The sequence below is a fragment of the Gymnoscopelus braueri genome, assembly GCF_963280865.1.
Source record: "Gymnoscopelus braueri genome assembly, chromosome: 18".
NCBI classification, from domain to species: Eukaryota; Metazoa; Chordata; class Actinopteri; order Myctophiformes; family Myctophidae; genus Gymnoscopelus; species Gymnoscopelus braueri.
Window position 1 is genome coordinate 35,179,109 of NC_137618.1, and position 19,035 is coordinate 35,198,143.

A 19,035-nucleotide genomic window follows, 5' to 3' on the forward strand; every position below is an offset into this window, starting at 1 on the left:
CAAGGAAGCATTGTTTGTCTGTAGACCAGCTTGCTTCTTTCACATTTCAGAAGGAGAAAAAAACGAATAAAAAAACTAAATCCGTGGTTACAAAAGACCTTGTGACCAGTATGTTGGTTTGATTGTTCAAGTCTGTGTTCTTGGCAGATTGTTCTTAACAGGAACTGACTGATCAGTTGAATAGTTCAGCGGGTCTTTGAGGGCCCCTAATTCTTTTAAATTGTATTTCCTTTTCTGCAATTCTGTCGCAGCAGTGGCACATCAAGGCTTAAGACTCGACCCTGTGTTTTACGGCTCCCCCCACATCCCCTTGGTATAAATCTGCTTGATAAAGACTCTGCATTTTCACTCTCTTCTTTGGTGCATAACAATTGTCTTCGTCTTTCCTTAGCCTCTGCCTCTGGAAAGAAAGTCGGCATCCCCTGTGTCCCACTTCATATAGTTAACTATCAGTCAACTCAACTGTCATTACATTTGGCACTTTTACTGGTGGCTATTTTTGTGTTTTATTTACTTTAAGTTTGCTGCCTCCCACTTATCTTGTAATTTATCATATTTTTGTCTTCCCAGTTTTTCATTTTTCTACCAATTTAGTTATGCCAATTCCTCCTGTCAATGCTGTCACCATCATCTTTGTATATATAGTATATTCAATCACAAGTTAGCCTGAATTCAGAATTAATATAGCACAACTAAATAAAGTTTATCCACAATAACAACTCTATGGAGGTGATATATTGTGAATTAAGTTTGGTGATAAACAGTTTTAATGAGTGGAAATCTTGTAGGCAGGGACTATCCCTAAATTAAATGACACAAATTGTCTCAATTTTACAATAAATGTTAATGGTGATTTGAATAATTTTCCATGATGTAACAAGCCTGTGAGAGTCACTGATTTATGTGGGGTCTTGTTTCTGGACTCTGCGCCACTGTGGTGTGGCCTCCTTGGGGAATAATAACTCATAGCAATACGCATCAGAGAGTAAGGAGTTTTATTTATACTTTCCTTTAGCTTGAATATGCTTCTCTTTCCATTCACTGCACTTAGGTTCTTTCCATGCATGTTGTGGCCCCAAAGAGAGTTGTTGGGCTTCTTAAGGACAAACCACTAGTGGCGCAGGGAAATTCCGCTCTGAATTAGTAATTCAGTAATATCTATCTTTGTGTCTCCACTTTAGAGGCTTTTGTAAGATGAAAGTATATAAGTACTCCATTTGCTGTACTATTCATTGATAGCATTCATAACTGAAGAGATCAACAAATGTTAAACATTCAATAGGATTCACAGTTTATCATTAATAATTTGCACTGAGTCAGCTCAATGTAGGCTAGTTCCATACTAGATATAATATAATTTCCGTCCTTATCGTATGTAAAAGTCAATCTAATTACAGAATCGTACTCTGTGTGTAGAGTGCAGTCAGCCCTGCAATGGCTCTGGTCGTTACTACTTGGCTTGTGTGCCTGCTGTTCACTGCTGATCTAACTGGATATGTAGATAAATTCCTGAAAGAGGTCCAGATTTCATGCTTGGGTTGTATCCTGGACTGCTGAAGATAATAAAGAACACAAAGCATGTCAGCGCTTTCAGAGATTAGGCACACAATAGATTTTTGTCTGGTGAAATAGCCCTCCATAGTCCTGACATGCTGAGTCTGAAAGACAGCCCCTCTCCAGTGTCTGCTGTGTGGATTGTGTCAGTGAATAGGGATGGGCTTCTGTACAGTGAGATGGCCCAGATGTGGGCTTACTACTACTGCCTTCTTCCCTGCTCGTTACCCACCTAATCTTTCTATCCAAACTTAGCCACCTTCAGTCTCATCTCAACGGGGTACATGGTGGTACTACTACCTTGTTGAATATTTCAAAGTGCTTGTTAGTTGTTACCTTATCAGCCCAGGCAAAATGTTCTCCAGTTACTCGTGGTCAAAAAAGAAGAAAAAGAAGAGTGGTAGGCAACTATATTTTGGTGGATTATATTATATATATGGACTATCAACTAAATAGTCTTACCGTTGGATGACGTGACCTCAAATAACACTTTGTGACAGTTGTTGTCTCCGCCGAAGGTGGAGAATATGTTTTCGCTTTGTTGTCTCCGCCGAAGGTGGAGAATATGTTTTCGCTTTGTGTGAGCAAACATTGTTAGCCAAGCTAACATTGGGCAAGCTCCACGTGACACGTGTCAATTTGTTGACACCAATGCCTCTGATTGGCTAGAGGGACGCGTGACGAAATAAAATTCTATAAATAGGTGTGTCACTTCAAAAAGCCTCTACTTTTTGAAGTGAGGTAAAACAGGATCAATCAGACTTGATTGGAACAGTACCTTCAGTAAGTCCAAGTCACCCGTCTGTGCGTGTGTGTTTCCCTCTGAGAACACCTAACATTGGTCAAGCAAAGGCGCAGAAGGCCAAAGCTAAGAAAGCATACTCATCTACAATTGTAACGTAGAAGAGGACTAGAGTTGAAATGATCCCACAACAAAGCCGAACTCTTAATACGTGTCAATATGTTGACATCAATGTCTCTGATTGGCTAGAGGGACGCATGACGAAATACAATCCTATAATAAAAAGGTGTGTCACTTCAAAAAGCCGTTTACGTTTTTGAAGCGAGGTAAGACAGGATCAATCAGTCTTGATTGGAACAGTATCTTCTAGTCCAAATCACCCGTCCGTGCGTGTGTGTGTCCCTTTGAGAACACCTGACATTGGTCAAGCAAAGGCGCAGAAGGCCAAAGCTAAGAAAGCATACTCATCTACAACAGTAACACAGAAGAGGACTAGAGTTGAATTGATCCCACAACAAGACCGAAATCTTAATACGTATTAATATGTTGACACCAATGCCTTTGATTGGCTAGAGGAATGCATGACGAAATACAATTCTATAAATAGGTGTGTCACTTCAAAAAACCGTTTACGTTTTTGAAGCGAGGTAAGACAGGATCAATCAGTCTTGATTGGAACAGTATCTTCTAGTCCAAATCACCCGTCCGTGCGTGTGTGTGTCCCTCTGAGAACACCTAACATTGGTCAAACAAAGGCCTTTGATTGGCTAGAGGAATGCATGACGAAATACAATTCTATAAATAGGTGTGTCACTTCAAAAAACCGTTTACGTTTTTGAAGCGAGGTAAGACAGGATCAATCAGTCTTGATTGGAACAGTATCTTCTAGTCCAAATCACCCGTCCGTGCGTGTGTGTGTCCCTCTGAGAACACCTAACATTGGTCAAACAAAGGCGCAGAAGGCCAAAGCTGATCAAACACACCAATCAACTGCTGAAACTGTTCAAGACAATGAAGATGAAGAAGACAGACAAGTATTTGAACAAACCAGTCAATTATGACGACTCCCATATGATAGATTGCTTCAATGTAAACAGAGCATTGCTTCAATTAAACAGAGCTAAGAATCATACGATCATACGACGCGGATTCTATGATACAAAGAAGAGACAAAGATCTGTCTGCATTCAAAGACATATTTCAGAAGTTAACGTCTACAACACACATTTTTTATAATAAAGTCGGACCGAACAATTACAATAATGAAACAACATTACAGACGACTGTTATTAAGATATTACCAGAAAACCATTCAGAAGATGCGTCATAGTATATATATATTTTTGTAATATAGTAATACATTTCTGACAATTAATATTATTGTCTGTTCTATTTTAAGGAATACGTAAATATTACGTAAATATATTAATCTTTTTTTAATCTCTTTTTTCATCTTATTTTATTTTTAACATTGGAAGACAAGTATTAGAACTTTTTGTTTAACTAAAAGATATATATTTTACCCTACTGTATCTCATTAGTTATTGCTATTATAATATAATTGATATATATCAGATGCGTCATAGTATATACATTTTTGTAAGAAATACATAAATAAAAAAAATTTTGGATCTCTTTTTTTCATCCTATCTTTTTTTAAACATTTTTTTAAACATATTTTTAAACATATTTTTAAACATTAGAAGACAAAATATGATTTTTAAATCATTTTTTTTTAAATAAATATTTCTTTAACATACACCTTTTTATTTAACTACAGTATATATCTTTTACTCTACTGTATCTCATTAGTTATTGCTATGATAATATAATTGCTATAGTCTGCTGGCGGAGACTTGTGCTCCGAGGAGCACATTTTCTAGTTAAATCTGATGTTGTGCTGCTGCAAGAAAATGGCTACTGTGGTGAAGTACTTAGAATGTTAACACCACATTTTTCATATGTGCCTTTTTAAGATGCCGAGTCCTTCACAGGAAGCTGTCCTTCAAAATGAGTGCTCTACAACTGATGGAGTCATATAAATCACAGGCACATTCTCATGCTGTGGGCTCTTGGTTTAGATTCTGTCAGGCTCTAATATCATACTTGTGGGATCGTGTGTCATCCCAAAAGTGGTGTTTGAGTGTACGCTTGGCTGCTGGATTTAGTCAAAGGTGAAGGCATCTCCCCTATGTCAACCCCCTTTCTTCTACTGACTATGCAGGCTGATGTCAGGGGGTTACGCCTGTTCCCAGACTACATATGAAACTTGAGGCGACCTGCAGAATTTCTGCACCTCACCGGCTTCCATAAAAGTCTGCAGAGGAGCAGCAGATTCACTCCTTAAATGTCAAGATAATTTAAAAGTCTGTTATGATGTAAAATTCCCTTTGGTACATGGCATTTTAAAGAAGCATTTTCTATGACCTCCTGTTTGGATTGGGTATTTTAATGCATTTCAAAAGCGCTGACTAATTTGAAAAGTCAAGACCAAAGCAGTCCGTGGAGAAAAAATTGTTGATAACTTTACAATCTTTGACTTTGCCCACTGAGCCATAGTCGTCTATTAGACCTCCGTCTAAAACTGGGTTATAATTGGTCTAACAGTGAAAGTTTTTTAGCGGTCTAGGCTTAGCCTAGACGTTGATTAGCTGTTTTTTAAGCGTCTATATATAGACGTCTATATTATAGACGTCATTTCAACGTCTATAATATAGACGGTCTATAAATAGACGCTTAAAAAACAGCTAATCAACGTCTAGGCTAAGCCTAGACCGCTAAAAAACTTTCACTGTTAGACCAATTATAACCCCGTTTTAGCCTAGCCCTTAGACGTATTTTAGACGTCTAATAGCCCGAAAAATGCTCAGTGGGTGCATAAATAGGCTACGTTTGGCCAACATTGAATTGTTCAGGTAATCTAGTGATGGAGCACTGACGTCACTGCCGCTAGAGGGCGCTGTTCCGCTGGTTCGTGGCTTTATTTTTTGTGTTAAAATCCCCATTGGGGAATCTTAAATCGCCTCATATAAGAACTGTGTTAAAAAATTAAACGCACCACACCGGCGATTTTACTCATATGGATATGAAGCATCGACTGAAGGTGGAAATGTACACATTTACCAAAAGAGTAACACAATAAACACTAGAAACTAGTCAAAAGACCCAGAGACTACATTTCCCATGAACGCGGCTGCTGTAGGGACAGTGATTTTCAGACCCGGAAGTGTAGACTTTTTAGGCAGAATTTATTAAATTTTTGCCAGAAACGGGCTGTATCAAATTGAATGAATATCATAAACGATGCAGAGCCACCCCCCTGACAAAAACGCTGGGGTGGTGTGTTTATGTTTGGAACACAGTTCTGATGTGATCTAAGATTCTCCAATGGGGATTTCAACACAAAAAATAAAGCCACGAACCAGCGGAACAGCGCCCTCTAGTGGCAGTGACGTCAGACTTCGGTGCTCTATTTAACACATTGAATGCCAAAAACGGTCCGGACCGTTTTTGAGGGTCCAAACGAGAAGTGCCGAAAACGGTCCGGACCGTTTTTGACCCAATTCTATTTTTATACATGTGGGCCACGTGGGGCGCTAAAACGAAACTTTGACATCACCCAAGGAGTTTCTGAGAAGAAGAGGCTGGATCTGGCTCCATGTAAAAAATCCTTCCGGTCGGCGTTTTCAATGTTATCTCCTTGATTAAAAGCTTAATATCTCCATTTCTTTTTAATGTGGTGGAAACGAGCCGTTTTCGATCGGCGATCACGCTGCAATGGAGGGTCGCGTTGGAAATATTATTGTTCCAGGCGTTAGTCGGGACCCTCCGCCGTCTCGCACGCACGCTTTGTTTACATGCACTTCCTCGTCGGGGCTTCTCACAGCACGAAATGTATAACGCAAGTGGATGGAAGAAATGCTGGCACTCAACGTATAATATTTTAATAAACCTCTGGCACCCAATGTGTTAATAGCTTTGGGTAACAAAAGTTAAATTTAAAAGTTAAAGTTAAACGAGAAAATGGTATATGTACGATATATGGCCGAATACTAGACAATGACAAGTTTGACAATGAAATGACAAGTTTTTTTTCCCCACTGCAATCCCAGTCAAAGTTTAGTTGGTTAGCATGGAACCCATGGAGCAGAAAAAATATCCCAGAATAACCAGCAATTACTCCCTCTCTGTGTTAAGTCTGAAGTCTGTGGACTTGACATTTGGCAAGTCTGTAACTCAGCTATGACCGCTCTGCTAACAGCTAATATAATATCAAGCCCAGCCAGACCGTTAAAGGGTCCATTTTCTCCCACCTTTCTGAAATGGACTGCGTTTTCTGGCAGCAGAAGTTCCTCTCTTGCATGTAGCCTTGCATGGTCGGTGCCAGACACTTTTCTATTGGATGGAGATTCACTCCCAGCCAGGTGTTGTTCACATGTCTTTAAGAGTTACCGATGTACCGTAGCTGAAATCAACTCGTGAGATTCTGCAAAAATATTGCTTGCACTTGACACATGAACAATACAAGTCCACTCAGTTTCTCTCAAGTGGTTTATTGAATAAGAAGTCCCATTTTTGTCAGGACATGACTGGAATATAAGAAAAGACACCTGAAAGCATCTGGATCTAGTGTGATGAACGCGATGGCACCCTACACTTTGTGGTCTGTAGCGCCTTAAGGCCATAAATCTCTAGCGAGTGCCTCAAATGAAACCCATTCATAGCACTGCAGCTCGGTAAAGCCATGCATGCCCTCCATGAATCATATTACAGACTACCACTAAGGGGAAATTTATTTTACTAACCTGTTGGCTGTGATTTATTTTTTCAATTAAAGCTCCTTTTGATAGATCTCCCATAGCTTCCAACAACAGCCCAACATTGGCTTTGCTGTGGAAAGGAAATGGTCTTTTCATAAGTCTGTCAACCTGAGATCCTGAGCCAGCGGTTTCCTGCAGTGCAGGTTTTCTCTTAAACTATGCTAATTAATGAATGAACCTTTGGATATCCAGTACAATCTATTCTGACCTCACCTAAAGCATTGTTTCAAAAGGCCAGCCGGAGCTGCTTGAATAGTTTGACATTTTGTTCAGGAACTAATTTCCCTCTGCCTTTCTGCATCATGGCTTTTGTATGTTAATGCCCTGTTTGTCGAAGCACAGCAATTTTCATTTAAATGTTTCATTTACTAGGCCTATAATCCCCCAATTATGGTCAAATGAGGTCTCATATTTTGCGTTGTTATCCACTTAAACCCTATATATTCCGCTTGCCCGGAGTTCCCCAGGGCTTTATCCATGGCCCTCTCCTTTTTTAACTCTACACCATCTCTTTGCCGAAAATAGATCTACAAGCTCACAACGTGTCACAACTTGAAGATGTGCTATTTTCGCCGAAGGTTCACCCCAGAATAGAGACGTTATAAGTGATTATAGTTATTTTGATCTGAAGGTGTTAGCTTAAGGCCCATACATAGTGTCCGTAAGACCTGTGGGCAGACAACAGGAGCGTAGGGGGAGAATTCTTTTTTCGCGTTTGCTGCCTAATCGACCCGCATTTACAACAGTAACATAGTAAATGCATAGTTGGTTCAGGGTCTCTCCCCTTAAAGAGAGTGGCGTAGTCACTTTGATTTATCCAAAAGTATTAATAGTGTCCATTTGTGTATATGTTTGATTTAAACATTAGAAAACGTATCTGACTATACTAGGAGGAAAAAAGAACGTACAGTGTTCCTCACCCCCTACATATATGTGAAAACCTGTCTACTGACACCTTGTATGGGCCTTTAGTTCCCTCTCTGTTATATGGGCTACTAGTACTAAATATGCATCAGTTTTAGAATTAATTTAGTTGTCATTGTCAACAGTCCAATGGTAAAATGGTCTCTCCCATATGACAAACCCAGACCCTGGCAAGGGAGAGCTTGGACTGAGAGATTGTATTGATTGTATATTGGTAACCACTTTCAAAATAAAATGCCTAATTTCTGTGCAGTGATAGAGTAGGTGAAACATTGGAAAATTATTAAATTACTGTTTCACTGTGATTTGTTTACAAGATCCATATATATCAGATATATCAATATCAACAGCTGTTGTTTTGCTGCTCACTTTGTTGAGAGTACAGAAGTCAGCTTTGTTGAGCTAATAAGCCAACTGTGTGGATGTTTACTTCAACATAACCAGGCCTTGATGATGGTCTGGCTTGGACCACCATTTAATTCCAGAAGGAATTTGCTTCATGCACAGCACCGTGGCTCTTGTTAAAAGGCTTTTAATGCAGTTATCAGCAGCAGTCCCCATCACATCATCATCACATCAGACATATCAGTAGGCGGAGGTATAGGATTGTCTGGCTATGTGAGCCTAGTACAAGCAAGTCTCAGCCAGGTGTGACTTTGTAGCAATGGCAATGGTTTACATGGCTCACGGGTTAGATAGGAGAATGTTGCGTCGGGTCCCATGGAGGTCAGGACTTTGCAAATGAGCCGCCTGGAAAGATGTGGCCCGGCATGTGTTTATCCATCTCCCTCTTATGCCAGCTAATCCACAATTCTTCACTGCAGCAGTTTTCTTCATCTCGTTTGAGTAATGCTCTTTTATTTACCCAAGGTCACTTCAGCTCAAAGGTAAATAACTGGATTTAAGAGCTCTCAAACAAGTTATTCTCATGGTCAGGGAACAGTCCATTGTTCTTTATGAATAACTGTCCCCCAGAGCTAGAAACTAGACATCCAAAACTAACTTGCAATGCTATACCAATGTGTGGTTGGGAGCTTCTCAGTGAGTCTCAAAGCATAATGCATCATCAAAGAATCCTAGTCACTGTCACACCATTTTAAATTCATTTTCTGTTTCACTGTGCATTTCACAAATTAGGAGAGGGGACAACCTCTGCATGTTTCTGGCTATGCAAGACAATAGTAATTAACAATCACAGTTGATATTTACACTCAAAGGAAAAGTCAATCTGGTCCCTATTTTCCTAGTTTCATTATACCTATTGTTTAAGATAAAAAATTGGTGTTCATACTAGCATTCACTGAAAACAGGTTTGATGCAGGGCACGCAACTTTGACTATAGAGCTATATATTATCTGGAGTGTGCACTGAAAATCCCTGCTCATTCATTTCAATGAAAGTTGCTCACCCAGCATATTCCCCTCCTACTCCCCTTCTTTCGGGTTTGGGCCAATGGGTTAGAGGTTACATCATTGGCCACTTGGACACTCTTCAAAAAGCCCTCCCAGTCCTTCTAGTGCAGTGGATAAGCTCTCATCATATTATAGCAATTTGTGCACCCTATGAAAGAAAAAAAAAGCATGAAACTTCTAGCATAGTTAATAGATACCATAATGTTTATTTTCAGATGTGGAGGAAGGTCAGAGGTGAAATCTGACTTGGAGAAAAATAATTGACATGTACATTTATTGAACAGATTATTTTTCGAGGATTTAAATGTGGAGATTGTGGACAGAGACTATTGGGTTGTCAGTGACTTTACTTTCTAAGGATCTTCTACGTTGATGGACCCTTGCTAAAGGAAAATGATTATGATAATAATATAACCACATGAGAACATTTATTATGAGAGTATCCTGACAGGAACATTATAGAAAGCGCTCCTGAGGCTCCCACTGTCAGTACTGCGATAACACTACATGAATTTCTCATGGTTTGGAGCGGAGGAACCATAACTGATGGGCACAACCGGTTGCCTACCCAATACCCATGTCTCTTGGCCAGCCTGTCAATATGAATGACAGAATGCAATTAGACATGAACAAGATTGATGGAGCAGTGAGGTGATCATATTAATAATCTCTCACAACCACACATGACATTGTAAACCTCTGCACATTCACTCAAACTTGAGGCACATGAATATCTACAAGAGAGAGGTGTACATACATAAATGCTCAGTTGAAACTGTCACCCCCTTCCAGTTCACCTCAATGAACCTACAATAATGCCCTATTGATGAGTCAGTTGTCAGCTAAACTAAGCTAATTCCGTTCTTGGCTACATGATAGATCATTCATTGGGGGGCAGTTAATCTGCAGCTTTAATCAGTCCCAAGACGAGGAAGCAGACGCTGAGTGCGCTCAGTTATTCACTCCTCAAGACACCTCACATTGTAGGAGCAAGAGCACTATGCCGATAGCAGGCCAATTGTTATGCAAATCGGCCTCTTAACATCATTTGATTTCCCCCATTCCGATCATCACAGTGCTTCTTCTTTGCAGGTTTGGAGTGCAGTGCTTCCTACAATTTGTGTACTGTAATGCAATAACCACTAGATATGGAGAGAAATGAAAGCCGGCTCTTGCAGCGCATATGACAGAATAGAGGTCAGCATTTATTAAATTGAATTCATAACGCCTCAGGTTTGAAAAAAGAACTTTCCAAAGCGATGATGACATTTATTTTCTAACCATACTTTTATTCAGTCAACTCAATACGCAGGGGTGGTGTGTGGACTCTAAAGTGTGGTGTATCTCTGTTGAGTTTTATGAGTTGTGCTGCAAAGAGTGAGCTAGTTGGATTCACTTTCCCGGAGATAATTGGAGTTGAATTGTATGTAGAGTCGAGTTGTATGTAGAGAGGCATTATCCTGTGATTCCAAAGTTCCGATTCCATCTGACATGATGAAGCACGTTTCCCTACCACCAGCTCTGACTAGATTGGGAGGGAGTTAGGATTTAACACTCAGGCCTTTTGACCATATTCACAGACGCCGGTCATTTTTGCTCTTGCGTCATTCCCCACCCTACCCTGTAGTCTTGTGGTGAATGATGATGATGAGGGTGTGTGATTACCACCACAGGAAGTTGTTCACGGAATCTGTCAGTCATCTTCTTTGTGTCCTTGGAGAATAAATATCTCCACTAAGGCAAAGTACAATAATTTGAGCGTGCTTAAGGTGTGTGTGTGTGTGTATTGCACAGGCTGTTCCATAGTGTTATAAATGCGTTTCCTGCCTTTCCTTAGGGCCAAGCCCTTCCCTGTGTGTGCACACATGCTCAGATCAGCCCTGACGTTTTGCAACAGTTTTCTGGGATACTGTTCAAGGTGTGCAGTAGGCATGGGGGCAACGCTGGGGAATTCCTTCACATGCCCTGTTCCGTTTCTATAAATTCTTGTTGAATTAGGAGTGGACTCTTAGAGTATTGTCTCCAGATCTATACCAAACTATCTTTCACACACTGTGATCCACTGTCATCAAAACAAGAGGTATTTTGTCCTTTTTGTTTATTTTGTGTGTGTTTATGTGTGCACGTGCATGCCATTCCAAATCTGTCTAGGAGACATTCCTTAGCTGTTGTGTTGGTCAGTCTTGAGTGAGGGATTTTCAGCTGTCTGGAGTAGCAGAAAGTCAAACATTTACGGATCTAATAATAGCCTGTTGTGTTTCTGTTAGCAAATCCATCATGTTAGAGACAACCACACACACACATGTAGTAGTACAGGATTGTGTTGGGGGCAGAGTCTTGAAGAAATAAATATTATGCGGCTGTCATGAATACTTCGAGTTCAGTTGATGCACAGCTAGGCCTAATTCTCTCTCTATCTTTTTCAATGGTTTGTTAACTTTGTTTATTGGGCTGCAATATGGTATTGATTATGCCTTGTGAAGTCTGAAAAAGCACACCAGACCACAAATATCACTTTTATTCGACAAAGTCAATATGCTCTTTGAAAGAGGCAATTAAGCATTGTGGGTCTTGTGGCACTTTGCTGCAGTGGCTAGAAGCTCGGTAATGGAACACTGCTCCCCCTCACAACGCCTTCATATAGTATATGAACTTTCCCAGGTCATTGTAGATAGATATCCATTGGACATTGATCAGTTGGCTTAAGCGGGACTCACACTACAGGATTTTTAACATCGTAAAGTAACGATTTGGAAATCTGCTAGCATCACACAATACAGGAGAATCCTGTAGTGTCCATGTTTAAGATTATCTTAAACATGCACACAGACTACAAGATTTTAAAACAATGAGGCATCACACTACAGGATTCTATTACGATTATCGGCCAGATATCTGTTTATGTGACTTGGAGTAACATTATATATGTATTTATGTTAATTTAACTTTTGATGATGACAATGGTGGGGGAGGGTTTGTTCATGGGGGAAAATGTCTTTGACTGTGACTAGTATATTACTAATAATTAAAAACTGAAAAAAGATATTTAACAAAACAAAAATAAATAGATTACACTACACAGCATCATCTCACGTCATCTCATGTCACGTGATCACATGCAAAATGATTAGACCTTCTGTACAGTATAGCTCACATGCTGTACCTTCACCTTATGGAAGGTGTGTGACATGCTGTCGTATGATGTTATACTCCAAATGTGGAGCTTCAAAACTACCTTTTGAATTTACGTGAATAATTAGCAACACCTCCCTAATATAGTCACCAGAGTGAGGGGAAGCTGATGACACATTTTACTAGTATGTGTGGTATTGGTTATTTCTCAAGGCATAGAGGGAGTGCTTGCTGAAAGCAGCTCTTGATTTTGCTTGTGCTGTAGATTTCATAGTCATTGAGGAGTCTGTGCAGCTGTGAGACTCCCCTGCCTCTTAAATTCAGGGAACTGTAATTATTTCCCTGCTCATGTTTTTTTTTCCTTTTCTTCTATGCCCCCATTTGTCTGTGTTGAATGTCAATGACCTGGTTCATTTAGGTGACATGAAGGGTTTTCCCCTCATGATCCTCCCTGCTGCTGACGGACAGACAGTGGCCCTCATTTATCATGGGAGTGTAGAATCAGCGTAGAAACATTTCACGACGGTGCTGATTTATCAAGCAGTCATATCCTGTCAATCACAACGTAAGAATGGATGTGGCGGCACTGCTGATTGAATAACACGCCCTTGTTTCAGAGGCCTTGCCCCGCGAATTTGGTCGAGAAAGTATGGGAAGCCAATGAGAAAGAACAAATTCTCCAATGGAAAGTTACTCCTCCAATCATCAGTGGCCTCACAGCTCGCACACACAGGTCTATTTGTATATAGAGCCCATACTGGGCACATAGCACAGACATACACCTGTGACCTGACACAAATATAATGATGATCTCAGTCGTAACAGCACAAGTCCAATCGAACACACCAAAAAGTGTCAGTCAGACTCGGAACAATGCGGCGTGGAAGAAAATCACTGATGCGGATATACAGTAGTAATTATACATCATTCACTTCCATCAGCCATCATTGGCATTAAATATATATATCCTAAAAAATATATATCCTGAAACATAACATACATTGTATATCCTGAAACATGCATTACATCGTGTGTTGCCAAACTTAACTTCAGAAACGTTGAATCTCAGTCGTACAGTAACAAGTCTGGGTGGGGACTGTCATAGTTCCCAGTTGGGGCTGTTGTGATGTCTATGGCTGTCTCTGGGTTGCATCGGAATATCCGATGACACCCCGTTAATTCAATAATATTATCGCGATATTGTGCATAACCGTACCCGGATTGGCATGTACAGTAGAGTTGACTGCCGCGTTTCGCTGTGGCCCGGACCACGGTGCTTATGGCACAGTGGAATCTGCACTCTTGTTTGTGAGTGGAATTATCAGGTAGCCTATTCCGTGAGGTAATAATCTTCAGTAGCCTATCACACTAGTGTATGTAATGACTGAAATAAGTTTTGAATATTAATGTCACCCAGCACTGATATGACATGAGTTTATAAAAGAAAATCCACTCGCACAAGTGCTTATAGGCCAACTGTAGGTATTAATGATAATAATATGATGTATTTTATTTGTATTCAGGAATCCCAGAGTGCTACATAGTCAAAAACATAAAATCAATCAATCACTGAAAGTTTAATATAGTCAGATGTCGAGATATCTGACTGTTAAAGCTCCCGTTTAAATGGGTGACTGATTAAGCATCTAACCTGATATGATGGATTGTTAATACCCTGATTGTCACCTGTCAACCCTGTGTGCAACTACCTATTTATGTTAGGGATTATTAGGGTTATATAATGTTAGATATTAGATGTTCGGTTACATAATTTTAAGTGAATAAGTTGCTGCTACACGTTAAGATGCCTGTCAGATTGTCATTAAATGCTGTACTGCATGTCTACTATGAAAATTATTTGCGTACACCACCGAGACCTGGCGTCAGATTTGAGCGTTGGGTATGCTCACGTCAAAGTGACAATAAAATGATGAATGCCGAAAATTGCCGTGAGATCTGTGTACGGCCATTTTTTGGTCTGTGCAAGCTTGATGAATGAGGGCCAATGGCTCTTGAGTCTTTTGACCTGCTTTTATACAGGATGTAGTCGAATGACTGTGGTTTTCAGTATCATTTGTAGTATGGGATAAGAAATGAATGAGTATGTGAATTGTGAACCTATTTACCATTAAATTATACGCGTCCATGAGATTGCCGGTGCTTGAGGTCCTTCTCCCTCTTCCTGGGGATGGTGACATGATGCCCGAGTGATTGTCGGAGCGATTGGATGAATTAATGTGTCTGTAAAGGAGATTCAAGCAGCTATCCGGGACAGTAAAGGTGTCTAGGCCCTGATGTCTCAACTGACATGCTGCAGGAAAACACCACCAGTCCTCCTCAGACTTAATAGTATGTCAGCAAACGGGCTGATCAAATATTTTAAAAGATTACCACATTCGATTATTTTGCTTCTAACTGAATTCTGTTGGAAGGGAGGAGAGAATAAAGGAATATCCTTGTAGGAGTCATCCCTGTGGAGTTGCGCAAGAGGCTTTAAGGTGCGGCCATCTTCCAGGTTAGTAGACCAGATCATGTGACCCACTAAAGTCAGGATGGGGCAGACTGAGCTGTTTCTTGGCAGACCTTGAGGATTTGAATGATTTAAAAGGGGGATTTTGCTTTGACTTTCGGCAAATTGGTTTGGGCTGAGATTAAGATATAGTAGTTGACTGATAAGATGCTCATTGTTTTTTTAATGTGTTTTTTTGTCTGTTACCTCAAGGTTAAGGAATTAGATAACCCTGCTGTCATGAGCAGGTCATTGAATTATCAAAGCACAGAGGGAGGTATGTTTTGTACTAGGTTTTGACTTGGATAAATGCATGCTGACAATATTAAGCTATATACTCGGGAGACCAATGTCATATGGATTTGTATGTAAATGTTTTCTGCTTAGTCTGGGAAAAGATGGCCATAATTGCCATAATGACAAGTGTCTATCTCTTTGTTTAGACTAGAGTGATCTCATTGTGGGTCGTCCTGTGAACCACCTAGCATTGGCCTGAGGCATTATCCTTAATGATACCCTTTAAAGCAGTGCTGATTGCACTTGCCTGTTTTGCATCTCACGTGGCTGTCAGCCCTCAAATGGTTTTGAACATATACTTCAGTTCAACTTCAAACCAGCATGAGGCTTGATACTTTTAACTGTCGGAGAGGTGAATGAATGGATATTTTCTTCTCAAGGTTTGGAAGGAAAACGGGAGGAGCAATCTTGAAGAACCAGATAGGTTGGTGGTGTGTGCCTGTAGGCCAGTCACTGGATTGTGGTAGTTGGCTAGTAGCAATATTCCCTTGACTCCTATCTTAGAGCTGCTTCGAACCCCAAGCCTGTCAGAGTTAAGTCATTCCTGCCCAGATAGGATGGGAAATTTCAGAGGTAAGCTTGGATACAAATCACAATTTTCCTTTCCTTAAGGGATGGTGGGGGTATGGGGCTCAGACGATGGTGGGGGTATGGGGCTTTCTTTCCATATATTGGTTTTTCAGTGGTTGTACTTCATATGGTCTGAACAACGTGCAGTTTCCTATAGGCTGCAGCAGAACGTTTCATGACCCGGAAAGATTATATCTCTTACATAGTTGCTGGTCGCAGTGTGGAAGGCATTCTAAATAACTTTTTGATGTAGTCATTATTTGCGTGATGAGCAGAGACGAGAGGAAGCAGTATTTGTGAATGCTGTGTTCCATCCTATCACGTAAATGGTAACATTTAAGCAGGGATTAAAAGAACATTCATGCATGAACAAAGGCCATTTCATTCTTCATTTATGGTGATTAGGAGCAGAATTAGGGTGACAGCGTTAAGCTTATTGAACATTTCCTTCTGTTCTAGTAGAATATGAGTAGAAGGGATGTGTCTGTCCACCCTGACTGGGCTGGCAACTTGTCAATCTGGTCTGTGTTGTTTTCTTTTGTGTTTGTATTGTCTTAAGATTTAGCACATGGGGAGGAGGTGCAGCTCAGTCAATGCTCTGATCTGTTGGAAAATAATGTGCTGTTTCCATCGAAGCAAACTGCACTTGAAAAAAACGTTATCCTCATTGATTGAGACATGGAATTGTGTAGATCACGATGTGACGCTGTGAAGGAGGTAAAAGATGCCTCAAGTATGAGCCCTGTGACCAGCCCACTTGTAATAAAGCCTATGTCTCTCTGCCACAACGACACCCCTGGCTCTCACATGATCGGCTCAGACAACTTGAAATGCTCATGCTGCCGCGGTGACAGCGTCCCAGAATACTTTAGGGTCACATTTCGGGCCCGCGTCTGGGGGACCTCCCACAATCTCCATGGCTTGGCTCATCTTCCCCTCAGACTACATTGGCCTGGGCCTTTTATGTCTATCCTCACTGTAAACAAACAAGCTAGCTCCCAAACTTACTGTCAGCCAGAGCTAAATGGCTTATCGTGTGTGTGTGTGTGTGTGTGTGTGTGTGTGTGTGTGTGTGTGTGTGTGTGTGTGTGTGTGTGTGTGTGTGTGTGTGTGTGTGTGTGTGTGTGTGTGTGTGTGTGTGTGTGTGTGTGTGTGTGTGTGTGTGTGTGTGTTTGATGGCTGTCTTTTAGAGCGTGTATCTTCGTGTGTCAATATGTGTGAGTATGTGCATGGCGACATGCCATTCTATATGTTTTCTCCACTCCTCTGCCAAGATTGCTCCGCCGCAATCAGCGCAGTTATGTAGACTCCTCCAGTCAGCTGCAAGCTGCCATAATGAATTGGAGATGTTAAAATGGACAGAGTCATGAAAGCAATGTTGAGTTATAATGCCAGCAGCAGGCAAGGCTATTTTGTTAAATTAGCGTATGGTTATTTAATGGCACTTTTAGCGGCTCATATTCCAGCCCATTTCCACGGAACGCTGAGGCTACCCTTTCACCCCATTCCCCCAGATAGCAACACGCTGGCCCTCTATACTCTAGGTCTTTACAAGATATACAGTATGTGCAGAAATTGAGCTGTGGCATGTATCTCTGTGTGCTTGGCTTTTAAATGACAGCAGCAGTGGATTCTGAAGGCAGTAAAAGTTGTGGCGTTTCCCTTAAGTCAAATGGCTGTTGTGTCTTGAGCTGCAGCCCTGCGCACCGCAAGGCACCCATAGGAGCTTTCAGCTGCCCTATCTGCCTGAGCACGCTCCTTCTAGTAAATATGGATCCGCCTTCAGCCGCTTCCCCTCTACGCTCTTCCTGACAACAGATATAATGAGGCTGTAACTATTTGTCCTCTCCCTTTTTCATTTCAATCCTGTCGTCCAGGAACCAGAGAGAGAGAGAGCGAGGGAGCACCTTATCTCCTCCGTCGGCCTGCTGACATGTGTTTTCCTCTGAGGCCTGCTCTGTCTCGCTTGCTGAACCCCTCTCTCCCTTCTCTCTCTCTTCCTCACTGTCTCATTTTCTCTCTCTTTCTCTGTGTCTTATAATTTCTTTCGCTCCCAGCTCTCTCATACCTAAAGCATTTGTGCGTGTATTGATTCTCATTCTCTCTCTCTCACTCACTCACTCACTCACTCACTCACACACACACACACACACACACACACACACACACACACACACACACACACACACACACACACACACACACACACACACACACACACACACACAAATTATGCACACATATGCCTGGCACGGGGGCACAGATTCAGCATTCCTGGAATTGGGATTTCTAAGCATTTTGGACGTCAGACAGAGGAAGTTCAAATGGGGTCCTGGTTGTGTGTGTTGTGTTCCTTGTGAAATTTCCATCAATACACAAATTAATCACTCATTTGTCACTTGGAGGCCATATGGAATTAACCTACGGCATCGCAGACATAAAATATTCATGCAAGACAACTTGAATTGGCCATATGGCATGTGTGGGTGTGTTTATGTGCTGTTGGTGGCATGCAACCACAACTCCATTCTCAGTATCGCTTGGCTGTGTATGTATTATGGAGGGGAGGGGGGGACTCGAGTGCATGTTTATTTGTAGAGTGTGTTTGCACATGCATGCGCACACACTACGCACTGTGCGTGTGTGGTCGTGGGTGTGTTGTTTTTTGTGTGTTTCTAGGCCTGTCACAATTATTACTATAATCGCCTAATCGCAATTATTTGAGATTATGCATAATCGTCATAATAGTTTCCACGTTGAAAAATGTATTTGAAAAAAATAAAGCAGATCTACAAGCTCACAACTCATTGCGATGCGACGCGTTGCGAGCTTGTAGTTATAAAATATGTCACTAATTTCTTTAAATATTTAGGTTATTTGTCATATCTACCCTGTGCAACTTCAAAGCCTTAAAAGCCCAACAGCAATGTAATTTTTATTCATATGTCCCAGTGTCTGGCTGACGACAAAAACACAATTAACTCGTTAAATGCAATAATTTGTGTGACAATTAATCGTCATGTAAAATTTCATAATCGTGACAGCCCTATTTCACAGCAGAGTGCCTGTACCGAC

General features: G+C 41.0%; 1 protein-coding gene across 2 annotated transcripts in view; it reads left to right on the plus strand.

Moving 5' to 3' along the window:
- The window catches only part of LOC308073850 (plakophilin-4-like), a 98,329-nt gene that overhangs the window by 2,517 nt on the left and 76,777 nt on the right, over positions 1-19,035 (plus strand). The gene's annotated exons all lie outside the window — the stretch shown is intronic.